Here is an 11837-nt window from a genome sequence, read left to right on the forward strand (position 1 = left end):
TCCTGCTCCTCTGAGGGGGATCCGCTCCTCTACAGCTGGACTCTGAATGGAGGTCCACTGATGGATGGAAACAGCAGCATTGATCTGGATGAGGGAACTGATGGAGACATCAGCTGCAGCGTGAAGAACCACATCAGTCACGCACAGAAGACCGTTAGACTCAAACCCTGTCCTGGTGAGATCAGTTATGTTCATCTACAGATATCAACTACACATAGTCTGATTGATTGATTGATTGACTGCTGTGTTTGTGTTGTTCAGTGTCTGTGGTGTTTGTGCTGGTCTGGTGTCTTCAGCTGATGGTTCTGTTGGGTCTGTTAGGAGGTTTTCACATCTACATGAGACACACGTCAGGTGAGAGACGTTTATCATCATCATTATGGATTTGACATGCAGATATTAAGAGTGTGAAGATGATGATGATGTGATGCTTTTAGGAAAGAAGCAGGAAAATCAGAAAGTGAGGATGAGAAGATTTAGAGAAGCACCTGAACACACAGCAGAAAATTCATGAGAGAAGCAGATCTTCTGTATTTTATAGGATTTTTAACATGTTTAGCCACAGATGTCTATTTTTTTATTCATTTGTATGTGGAGTCAGTTTTGAATTAAACAATAACTTTGGTACCTTTGGCATATGGTAAGTTAAATGAAAATAAAATGCTTTGCAATTAAACTGTATTTCCAGTCAAGAATTGAGTTAATTCAGTTGTAGAATGCAGTTGTAACTCCTGTGAATTACTGTGTGGATACTGAACAGGATTGAGCACTAAAAGGTAAATTAAGAACCAAATTTAGCTGCGTATCAAACTGCCAAAGTCACGTGATTTCAGTCAATGAGGCTTCATTATGTCATAACTGTTTCAAGATTTCAGTGATTCACTGCTAGTGGGCGAGTTCAATGAACCCAACTAGCATTTATCAAGTATACCCGGCTGCAGCCTGCAGAACGGGGCGGGGCTGCATCTGGGGCGGGGCTACATGCGTCACCCCGCCCACAAATGGTTTCATTGGCTAATGACAAGTAATGACTTCGACGCTTCTGTAAACAGGAAATGCGGTTGAGCGCATAGTTTAAGCTACGATTCATACATGATATTAATACTGTATATCTAAAAATATTACACAATAAATTATTAATCATTTAATTATCTACACGGGATATTAATATACCAAACATAATGTGATATTAAATAATATTAATATACCAACATTTTAATCATTCCATCACAGTTTATGCATCCACATATTTTTGTCTCAAAGCATACAAATCCCTGGGCTAAACGACGTTACACGAGGGCGAACTTATTTTAACTACTTCACATCTCCTTATATAATCGCTCATTAATGACATAATGAACGTTGTGTTGTAGTCAAACATTACATTTAACCAAATTACACAAAACACATAGCTCATCTACTCACCAGTGCAGCGATGACGTAGAAATTAAAAACTGTTGGTGTCATTACTTTTTCATTAACCAATGATATGATTTGTGGGCTAGGTGACACATGTACCCCTGCCCCAGATGCAGCCCCGCCCCGTTCTCGCATCTATGGATGTACTCACACTAGGCGTTTTGAACCGTGCCCAAGCGTGTTTGACCCCCAAAGCCTGGTTTCGTTTGACTAGTGTGATCGTTCCGTGCCGCGCCCGGGCGGTTCGTTTAGCCGGCCCTGGCCCGGTTAGAAGAGGTGGGCCAGGGCACAGTTCGGTTGGGCTCGGGCGCAGTACGCATGTAGTGTGAGCGCTAACCGCGCCGGAGCACGGAACAGATACTATTTTGTGTGCGCTACTGTCATCATTACGACCTCAAACATATTCTATTACTACTACTACAGTATACTTTTCAACTAATTTAATTAAATCAAGTATGTTTAGGTTTATAACTGGTCTGGTTCTCACATTATTGATGAACAGGAATTGTAGTTTGCGAGTACAGCTGCAAATTATTTAATTAACGTCAGCTGCCTCCTTAATAATCCTCTGATACAGACAAGCAAAAATCGCTGCACGGCATAATTTATAAATTTATCACGCAGAATATTAGCAAAAGTGGTTTTCTCCGTTATCTCGTACATGACGTGAGCGTGCTCCGGCCCGGTGTTGTGCCGAAATCTGTACCCCTGCCAGATTATGCATCCCCTCGTTGAAGTCGCTACCTGATTGCCTAATCCCAACCCCACCCCAATCCTAACCCCTCCCCCACACCTACTCCTCCTAAACCTACCAATACTAGGGGATGCATAATCTGGCAGGGTGCAAATTTCGGCACTACACCGGAAAGTTTAGTGCAAGTGTGAGTGCAGGCCAGCTGCAGCTCTCCAGGAATTGAGTTTGACACCACTGGTCTATAGTATTGCGGCTGATCTCTTTTTTTTTTTTTTCAATCAGTGCAAATAAATGTAAATACTGGCAGTGCATCAGATGGAGAGATTGAAAAGTTCATCAAAAGATGGCTGCTGCTCACTTTGGACAATGATGGGGGAAGAAAAGAGCGGCCCAAATTCAAACAAATTCTTCCAAAGGTATGCTCCAAATGTTAACATTTACCAGAGTTACCACTCATGTTATCAGTCTGAGAAACCATACGTGTCATTGTCTGTTCCCTTTTTTGTCTCTTTCTGTCAATCTGTCCCTCTTTTAGAGTACGCTTACTTGAGGAAGCAAAGATCGTCCCTCGTCGCCGGAGAAACACCCAACGCTTCCGGTGGCTGGGTGCGCTATCCGGATGGTGACCGTCGCTCTCTCTCTCGTAGCCAGAAGCCTCGCTCGCCTTTCTGATTTCACAAGTGCTTTTCACGGTCTCCGATGTCCCACGGCAGAACACAAATGGCAGCGAATGTGTGAAACAGTTTCAACACACACGACCTCAGTATATGCAATGAAATGTGTGAGCTGTCTCGTTTAAAGGCAGCGATGTCTCGAGAAATGGCGCTTCACGATCCCACCTGATGCATAAAAGGATTATTCAGTCACTTTGAGGGCTGTCAGTATAATCATGTTTATAACTGGGGTCTCAGAGATCCCAAACACAGCATAAGGGTATAACAGCCCACGTCAATGGGTAGCTGAATTTTTTTTATTAATTATGATCACGTGTTTGTATTTTATATTATTGATCGATACAATTTCATGAAAGCCTCAAATGCTTCAGAAAGCCTCGGTTTCCCATCACTACGTATAACTCCGAGAAACTCAATGTTAACCCATACTGTGAGCTAACTGTATCTTAGAAGTCCAATTATGAATATACTCAGTTTTAAACAAACTAAAATCACATTTTTCTCACGACTCTCTTCTCCTCCGTCTCTCTCTGATGGACCTCTTCATTACCCAATAGCGTTACATTCACCTATTGGGGAGGCGGGTTTAAGCTATTAAGCATCCAATCACTAAACATAATACAAGCTTGATTGTACACACCACATTTTTCACATGTGCATTTCTAACAAACTTTTATGCTACATTACATAAAGATACATACAGTGGGTACGGAAAGTATTCAGACCCCCTTAAATTTTTCACTCTTTGTTATATTGCAGCCATTTGCTAAAATCATTTAAGTTAATTTTTTTTTCCTCATTAATGTACACACAGCACCCCATATTGACAGAAAAACACAGAATTGTTGACATTTTTGCAGATTTATTAAAAAAGAAAAACTGAAATATCACATGGTCCTAAGTATTCAGACCCTTTGCTGTGACACTCATATATTTAACTCAGGGGCTGTCCATTTCTTCTGATCAGCCTTGAGATGGTTCTACACCTTCATTTGAGTCCAGCTGTATTTGATTATACTGATTGGACTTGATTAGGAAAACCACACACCTGTCTATATAAGACCTTACAGCTCACAGTGCATGTCAGAGCAAATGAGAATCATGAGGTCAAAGGAACTGCCTGAAGAGCTCAGAGACAGAATTGTGGCAAGGCACAGAACTGGCCAAGGTTACAAAAAAATTTCTGCTGCACCTAAGGTTCCTAAGAGCACAGTGGCCTCCATAATCCTTAAATGGAAGACGTTTGGGACAACCAGAACCCTTCCTAGAGCTGGCAACCTATCAACCACTTAGCAAGAGACTAGCAAGTGCATAGCAACACACTTAAAAATACATACGGAACAACTTAGTAATCTGCATAGCAATGTTCTATAACAACCCAGAACCAAAGCCAAAACCCTAGCAACCACACAGCATATCAGCACCTTAGCAGCCACAAAACAACATACTAAAATCAACTGCATTGTAATGGCATATTAACCAACAAAAACAATCAAGAAACTACATAGCATCAGCCTAGAAACCACATAGCAACATGATAAAAACAACTGCATTGCAATGGCATATTAACCACCCAAAACAATCTAGCAACTACCAATTTAACAACTACATGGCAACACCTTAGCAACCACACAGCAATAGTCTAAAAATTTCAGAACACCTTAAGTGAATAGAAATGGCTTATTAGTCCAACCAAAAGCACCATAGCAACATCTACAAACCATTCAGAACACCTAGTAACTGCATAGCAATGGTCTATCAACAGACCAGAACAACCTAGCAACCACCTAGCAAAAGCCTAGTAACCACCTAAAAAATAGAAAACCATTCTTTGTTGCATTTAATGCATTCCTATGCAGTTGCTTGGGTTTTCTAATTGTGTATAATACTAGAAAGGGAAATAAAGAACAAATATTTTAATAGTGATATTACAATTTACATTTTCTTTAAGATGTATGAGCAGTGCAGTGGTTAGACTGTCGATTACAATTGTATACTGCTTACAGTTACCATTACTGATTACAAGTTACATAACGGCAATTGTAGCTAGTAACAATCTGTTGGATTACATATTAGGGTAATGTATTCTGACTACTTTTTGATTACTTTTGCCTTAACTTGTGTGAAAATATTTTCCATTCTTTGTTTTAACATCATGAATTGCATTAAACATTACATTACACCAGACTTTCTGAATGTATACAGAAGTAAGATTTTTTAGAAAGGAAAATATGAGAAAAAAATAAGAATTGAGGCAAATCAATATATTATGAATAATTTACTGCTATTGTGTAAATAATATGTAATCAATAACTTTAATCTGATTATGAGTACTTGAAAATGTAATATAATCTAATTAAAAGTACTTATTGTTTGGAATCTGATAACGTAGTCCAGATTACATGTAATCAGTTACTATCCAGCACTGTGTATGAGTGAACGGAAAGAGTCAGTTATTTTGAAACAATACTTAGATTTATTTTTTTTTTGGTGGAAGTCTATATTTGTTGTGTGAGGAATAGCTGGCATGAATAGCATGTCATGTTTCACATCTGGGTAAAATATCGCATGAGTGAATGTAACCTAATAGGTGCACATGAGAACATTAGCCTCGCAGGATGCTAGGCAATTCAGCTTCCCACATCTGTGCCAAATTCAGGTTTATTAATTAGCTCGAGAGCATGAAATCACATTTTCTGATATAAAAACATGCAGCAGTGATTTGAAATGCCCTTCACTTGTCTCATCTGTTGCAGTTGGCGTCCAGCGTGACCTTTGCATATGCCAGAGTTTCGTTTGCCCCCCCCCCCCTGCACATGTGATCCAGCAGCGCTTAAGCTCTGTGGTCAGTCTCTGTGAGTTATTACCTTGTGTTCATAAATTACGCAATGCTTCGCTCCAAAACTAAAGTTACACAAGCATTCTGGACTGCCCTGTAAGGGAACAGTTGGTATGCCAACTAATCCAGGCAAAACTCTGGCTGAAAGCAAAACAGAGGAAATAAAAGGAATGTCAGCTTTAATTTGGTTAACTTATATAATGACCTCACTGCCAAATGTGCTACGCTGGATAGTCTTCATATGAATGCTGCCCAGTAGCAGGAAGCTCCCTGTACACAGATTGTCCAGTGGTGAATCATCATTTTTGTTGAAATACAGTCCACAACTATCTGTGCCCAGGAAACAAGGCTTACATGTTTAAATAGTTAATATCATGAAATATAAATGGACTTTTATGTTGTGATTTTTCCTTTATCTTTTTTTGGACTAATAGAATCCACAAACATTCCAATAAATGGAACTACAAAAAGCAAATATATATATATATACAGTATACAGTAACAAGTACAATGTTTTTTTAAAGAAATTATACTTTTATTCAACAAGAATGCATTGAATTAATCAAAACTGTCAATTAAGACATATTTATAACATTGCAAAACATTTCCATTTCAAATATATGTTGTTTTGAACTTTCTATCAAAGAATCCTGAAAAAATGTATCACGGTTTCAACAAAAATATTAAGCAGCACAACTGTTTTCAACATTGATGAAGGTAAAGAAGAACCCAAAGATCACTGTGGCTGAGCTCCAGAGATGCAGTCGGGAGATGGGAGAAAGTTGTAGAAAGTCAACCATCACTGCAGCCCTCCACCAGTCGGGGCTTTATTGCAGAGTGGCCCGACGGAAGCCTCTCCTCAGTGCAAGACACATGAAAGCCCGCATGGAGTTGTGAGATGGTGAGAAATAAGATTCTCTGGTATGATGAGATCCAGATAGAACTTTTTGGCCTTAATTCTAAGTGGTATGTGTGGAGAAAACCAGGCACTGCTCATCACCTGTCCAATACAGTCCCAACAGTGAAGCATGGTGGTGGCAGCATCATGCTGTGGGGGTGTTTTTCAGCTGCAGGGACAGGATGACTGGTTGCAATCGAGGGAAAGATGGATGCAGTACAGGGATATCCTGGACGAAAACCTTCTCCAGAGTGCTCAGGACCTCAGACTGGGCCGAAGGTTTATCTTCCAACAAGACAATGACCCTAAGCACACAGCTAAAATAATGAAGGAGTGGCTTCACAACAACTCTGTGACTGTTCTTGAATGGCCCAGCCAGAGCCCTGACTTAAACCCAATTGAGCATCTCTGGAGAGACCTAAAAATGGCTGTCCACCAACGTTTACCATTCAACCTGACAGAACTGGAGAGGATCTGCAAGGAGGAATGGCAGAGGATCCCCTGAAAAACTTGTTGCATCTTTCCCAAAAAGACTCATGGCTGTATTAGATCAAAAGGGTGCTTCTACTAAATACTGAGCAAAGGGTCTGAATACTTAGGACCATGTGATATTTCAGTTTTTCTTTTTTAATAAATCTGCAAAAATGTCAACAATTCTGTGTTTTTCTGTCAATATGGGGTGCTGTGTGTACATTAATGAGGAAAAAAAAATTAACTTAAATGATTTTAGCAAATGGCTGCAATATAACAAAGAGTGAAAAATTTAAGGGGGTCTGAATACTTTCCGTACCCACTGTACGTACGTTCAAACGTACCAGTATAGAAAGCTTTTAAAACATCATCCCCGAATTAGAAATGACTGGACAATGCATAAACAGACAATAGAATAAAATGAATGTTTTAAAGCTATTACTCATAGGATTTTTATATAGGGTTACACTTACATTTGCATTTACTTCTAGATTTATATATTAAGTTGCTCAAGCATGTGGCAAAACATTTAAACTACTTCATTACAAGCATTCTAAATTAAAACTTACCACTGACATAAACTGTCAGCTCTACTGCCTTTTCTTTTGCATTTAAATCTTTATTACAAGCAATCCTGCGGTTCATAAAGAACTTTGTTTTCCTACCTCCACGAGTGCCATCTATTATTGCCTTGTTTATCTAAAAGTGCTCTTTTCCTTTAAACCTAGCCAAAAAGCCATAGCCTATGTGTTGATTGTGAAACACAGTAGACTTTAATTATATGCATTTATGGTGTAATTACTACATTTTCGTGTCAATCCATATTCATATTTACTGCAAACAATGCGCTGTTACTTTAATTCAGCGCTTGTAGCGCAGCAAATATAGACTCGGTGTGGAAACGATCTCTGCACTCCTGGAACGCACTGCCGGACCTCAACCATGTGCAGTGTGAAAGCTTTAATCCGTTAACATGAGCGCTGGAAAAATATGCAACGCATAAGCACTGCAACCTGGCATTGTGTGTGTGCGCTAGTGATGGGAAGTTCGGATCATTTTACCAACTCGGACCTTTGAGTCTCGTTCAGCAAAATTAACGAATCTTTTTTTTTTGAGTCATTTCGTTCATTTTAGCAAAATATAATTAAAATGTTACGTGTTACTTCCCTAACACGTCTACTACTTACGCAAACGTTGATCACACTACAAACAAGACAAAACTGCTATAAGAAACAGAAAAGATTAATTAATTTTTACTTCTTACAGTTTATAAATGTGTGAATTTCTGTCATCATGGTTATTTTCCATAACACTGAATGTTGTAACAAAGGTAATAAAGAGTTGGTTATTATTATTAAGTCTCTTTCCGGCTCAGCTGTATAGGTTTGGGCTTATGGGGCTGTCACGTGATGAACGAACGACTCGGAAAAACCCGAAGACTCGAAATAGGTGAACTACTTGACTAATTCCAGTACAGAACCTATAGGATGTTGCGCATGCGCGACTGAACGAATCACTCCCCGAGACGACTCATTCTTCCCGAGTCACATTAAAGATTTGTTCAAAATGAACGAATTGTTCTAGAACGACCCAACACTAGTGTGCGCTGCGAGTGTGCATGAGCGCATAGTCTCCAGGAGAGGGCAAGAACTAAACACTGGCAAGAACTAAAAAGAAATGCCATTTATAAACTTTAGTGAGGATGCTACACTGCCTCGATTGTGCAAGTGACAATTCCTGTGTCAACTCTGCAGCGTGCAGCTCACTTATAGTCAGACGTGAGGTGATTTTAAAGCCATTTGCGTATTTTGAGAGGAAAAGAGAGAGCGCACACGGTGGTTCACTCACACAGTTTGTGAAATTATGTCTCACAGAAAGTTTTCAAATTACTTTATAAGTTATTTAATTAAGAAATATGAATTGTACCTCACTTTCAGCATTATAATTATTTCACCCGCGCCGGACAGAGACTGAGACGGTGCCGCTGCACGTCGTGCCAAACCTCTCACAGCAGGCGCTCATCATATTGTTTTTTGAGATCGGCCTTTTTAGAGACCGCCGATCAAACATCCCCAAGCAATTATCGGCCGATAATGATCGGTAGCCGATCAATCGGAGCACCCCTAATTTAGAACGGCAGGAATTAAAAAAATTTACTTCGTTAAACCTGACAGCGTCTTATTATTCGTAAAGACATCCGTCAGAATATACATAGAAAAAAAATTAGGGGAAAAACCAAGTTTACTGCTCGAGCTGTCTCTTTTCTGCACGTTATAAGGGAAACGAATGAGCACCTCCCTAAGAGTTCGTTTGGAGGTCATAACTTACATTTGATATTGCTGACATGTTTCAGATGAAGTTCTGAAGGTACAAACTCTTCTTTCAGTTTTCTGAAGTAGTCATTCAAGTGCCTCACCACAACCCATTGTAATCCTGCGTGAGTATAAGGTCATAAGTACATTGCATTAAACATACATTCAAAACTATAGGTTTTTGAATAACAGTAATAATAGCGTAGCTATATCTTGTATAAATAGCCATGCAATAAGGATAGACACAAATGTGTTACATTTCCTTTTATTTTGTTATAATTCCGTGTTGTGTAATTTAAAAGCCTCTCCTGGATTGTAAAGTTGGGCTTTGGTAATTAAAACATAAACTTGTCATGACAGTTCACTTTCTCTGTAAAGATTTATTTATATATTTATGTTTATTTTTTTACAGTGTTTTAACGTGTTTCTGTATTTTTCATGTTTATGATATTTTGGAATGACTGAAGATCTGCGCAGAATTCAATAATCTTGTGGATGGACCGCAGCAAGTCCTTCTGCAGTTGTTACGAGTCCCTGCTCTTTTTCTTTTTTTCTTTCCTGAGTGCAGCTGCTAGTTGGATGGGGGCGGAGACTAGTACAAACACCTGAGGCCTCTGCCTGTTTAAGAGCTGCTGGTGGCACTTCAATGGCTGCTTGCCCTGGGAACGTTTTTGTGTTTGGTTTTGGTTTTCCTTGTACTCTTGTGTTTAAGGATGGTGAGTGATTGCTTGTTTAGTTACCACAGCGTACATAGAAAGCATAGGTTAGAGAGCTGACCCAGAAGACTTTTGCTGTGTTTGATTTCTTCCTCAGGAGATGGGACGTTTTCTTAACTCTTGAGTTAGTGGTAGTTTCAATTAGTTAGCTCACCAGTCCTTATTTATGATTTGTTTATTTAAATACTTGGACTGCTATATTTGTTTTGTAGAATGCTTTGTAATATATATGCAATACTACTTTTGTGTTTTTTAGCATGCTTTTGTGTTTAATGCATTGCTACTTTTGATGTTTGTAACATGCTTTTGTATTTGATGCATTGCTACTTTGGGCATGTCCTTTGGCTGCATTTAGTAGTTTGAAAGTAAGGTGGGTTTTGACCCATTTTTGCCATTCTTTTTGTGCAAACTATGTTTGCTGGAGTTGTTTTATGAGGTAAAATTCCTGTATTTGCTTAATTTTATTTTATAGTAGGTTTTCTCACAACCTTTTGTCAGGGGAAGTTTTGTGATGAAGGATTTTGTTTTAAAGAAGTTTGTTCAGTCTCCTTCATTAAAACAGCTTTATAGCTGTAGGAAAGCAGAACTACAATAAATTGCCGATTCTGATAAAACCGATTGTTCGTGGTAGTCGCAAGGCTGCCATGAGACAAATTTGATCTGCATTAGTAGATCAAAAAGTATTTTCCAGTGATGCTGCTTCAAAATTTTTGCGGACTAGTCTATTTGATTTGCATAAAGCCTCATTTGTTGAAAAGTCTCAGAATGTGAAGGAACTAGAACTTTTTATTTAAAGAACTGCAGGTTAAAGGAAAAACAAATTGCAAGTGACCGAGCTGAAAAGGTTAGAACTGGAGTCAGGAAAACTGGAGATGGAGAGAACTCCTGCGTTTGAAAAACTAGAACTTTGAGGAGTTACACAAAGTCAAACGGCTATAACATCTAAAGCTAGTGCTGACTTCGCTGTTTGTGGGAACATCCGTTTGGTCCCTCCCTTCATAGAGAAGGATGTGGATAAATACTTCTCTTATTTTGAGCGTGTAGCTCTAACTTTAGGTTGATCTAAGCACCTTACTTCCCCAATGTGTTTTAACAGCCTTTAGGTAAAAATTTTGAAGTTTCAGAAAGGCAGAGAAACAAACATATGTACTTATTTATAATTTGTTTATTTAAATATTTTTTTTTTTTAATTTTTTTTGCTGTTTTCCTATTTTTGGTTATATTCCTTTACCTGTATAATAAAACTTTAACTTTTTGCCCTGGCCACTGTGGTATTTGTTGCCTTTAGAACGGCTTTCTTATGTTGGTCCCTAAACGGGGTCGTAACACAGTTGTATCCATCAAAATGCTATGCAGACATAATGGAAATGACTTTCACATTGTAGAGCTTGGACAAAGTTGTAAGTAAATTTGATCTGGAGTTGTAACACGTTGTGTACTGTGTTAGACTATCTGGGACTTGTCACCGAAAGAAACTCATTCAGGTTTAGAACAACTTGAGGTTTAGTAAATGACAATTTTTTTTTTTTGGTGAACCCTTTAACAATGTTTAGACATTTGCATTGGAAAACAGCTTCAAAATTTAGAGAACATAATTTGACGTATTATTTTCCCTTCAGTTTATTCCTTGAATTTTCTATAATTGGTATTTAAAAGGTCTTTATAAAGTCTTGAATTTATCTTCATAAAACAAGCAGAAACCCTGTTTATGGACATCACCATTTTTGATTATTTTGCTGAATGCAGTTGTGAATCCTGAAAATGTTCAGGCTCATAGCAGTGCTGGCATATTGGCCATTAGCAACTTTGCTTAA

The 11837-nt window shown here is 38.6% G+C and overlaps 1 long non-coding RNA gene across 1 annotated transcript; it reads left to right on the top strand.

Moving 5' to 3' along the window:
* Nucleotides 1-101: 101 nt before the first annotated feature.
* LOC107574670 (uncharacterized) lies at nucleotides 102-511 on the top strand. The gene is made up of 3 exons (XR_001607714.1): nucleotides 102-175; nucleotides 262-354; nucleotides 438-511. It is a non-coding gene; the product is annotated as an uncharacterized lncRNA (long non-coding RNA).
* Nucleotides 512-11837: the final 11326 nt, after the last annotated feature.

This window comes from Sinocyclocheilus grahami, unplaced genomic scaffold (assembly GCF_001515645.1).
Source record: "Sinocyclocheilus grahami isolate Dianchi unplaced genomic scaffold, SAMN03320097.WGS_v1.1 scaffold2303.1, whole genome shotgun sequence".
NCBI lineage: Eukaryota > Metazoa > Chordata > Actinopteri > Cypriniformes > Cyprinidae > Sinocyclocheilus > Sinocyclocheilus grahami.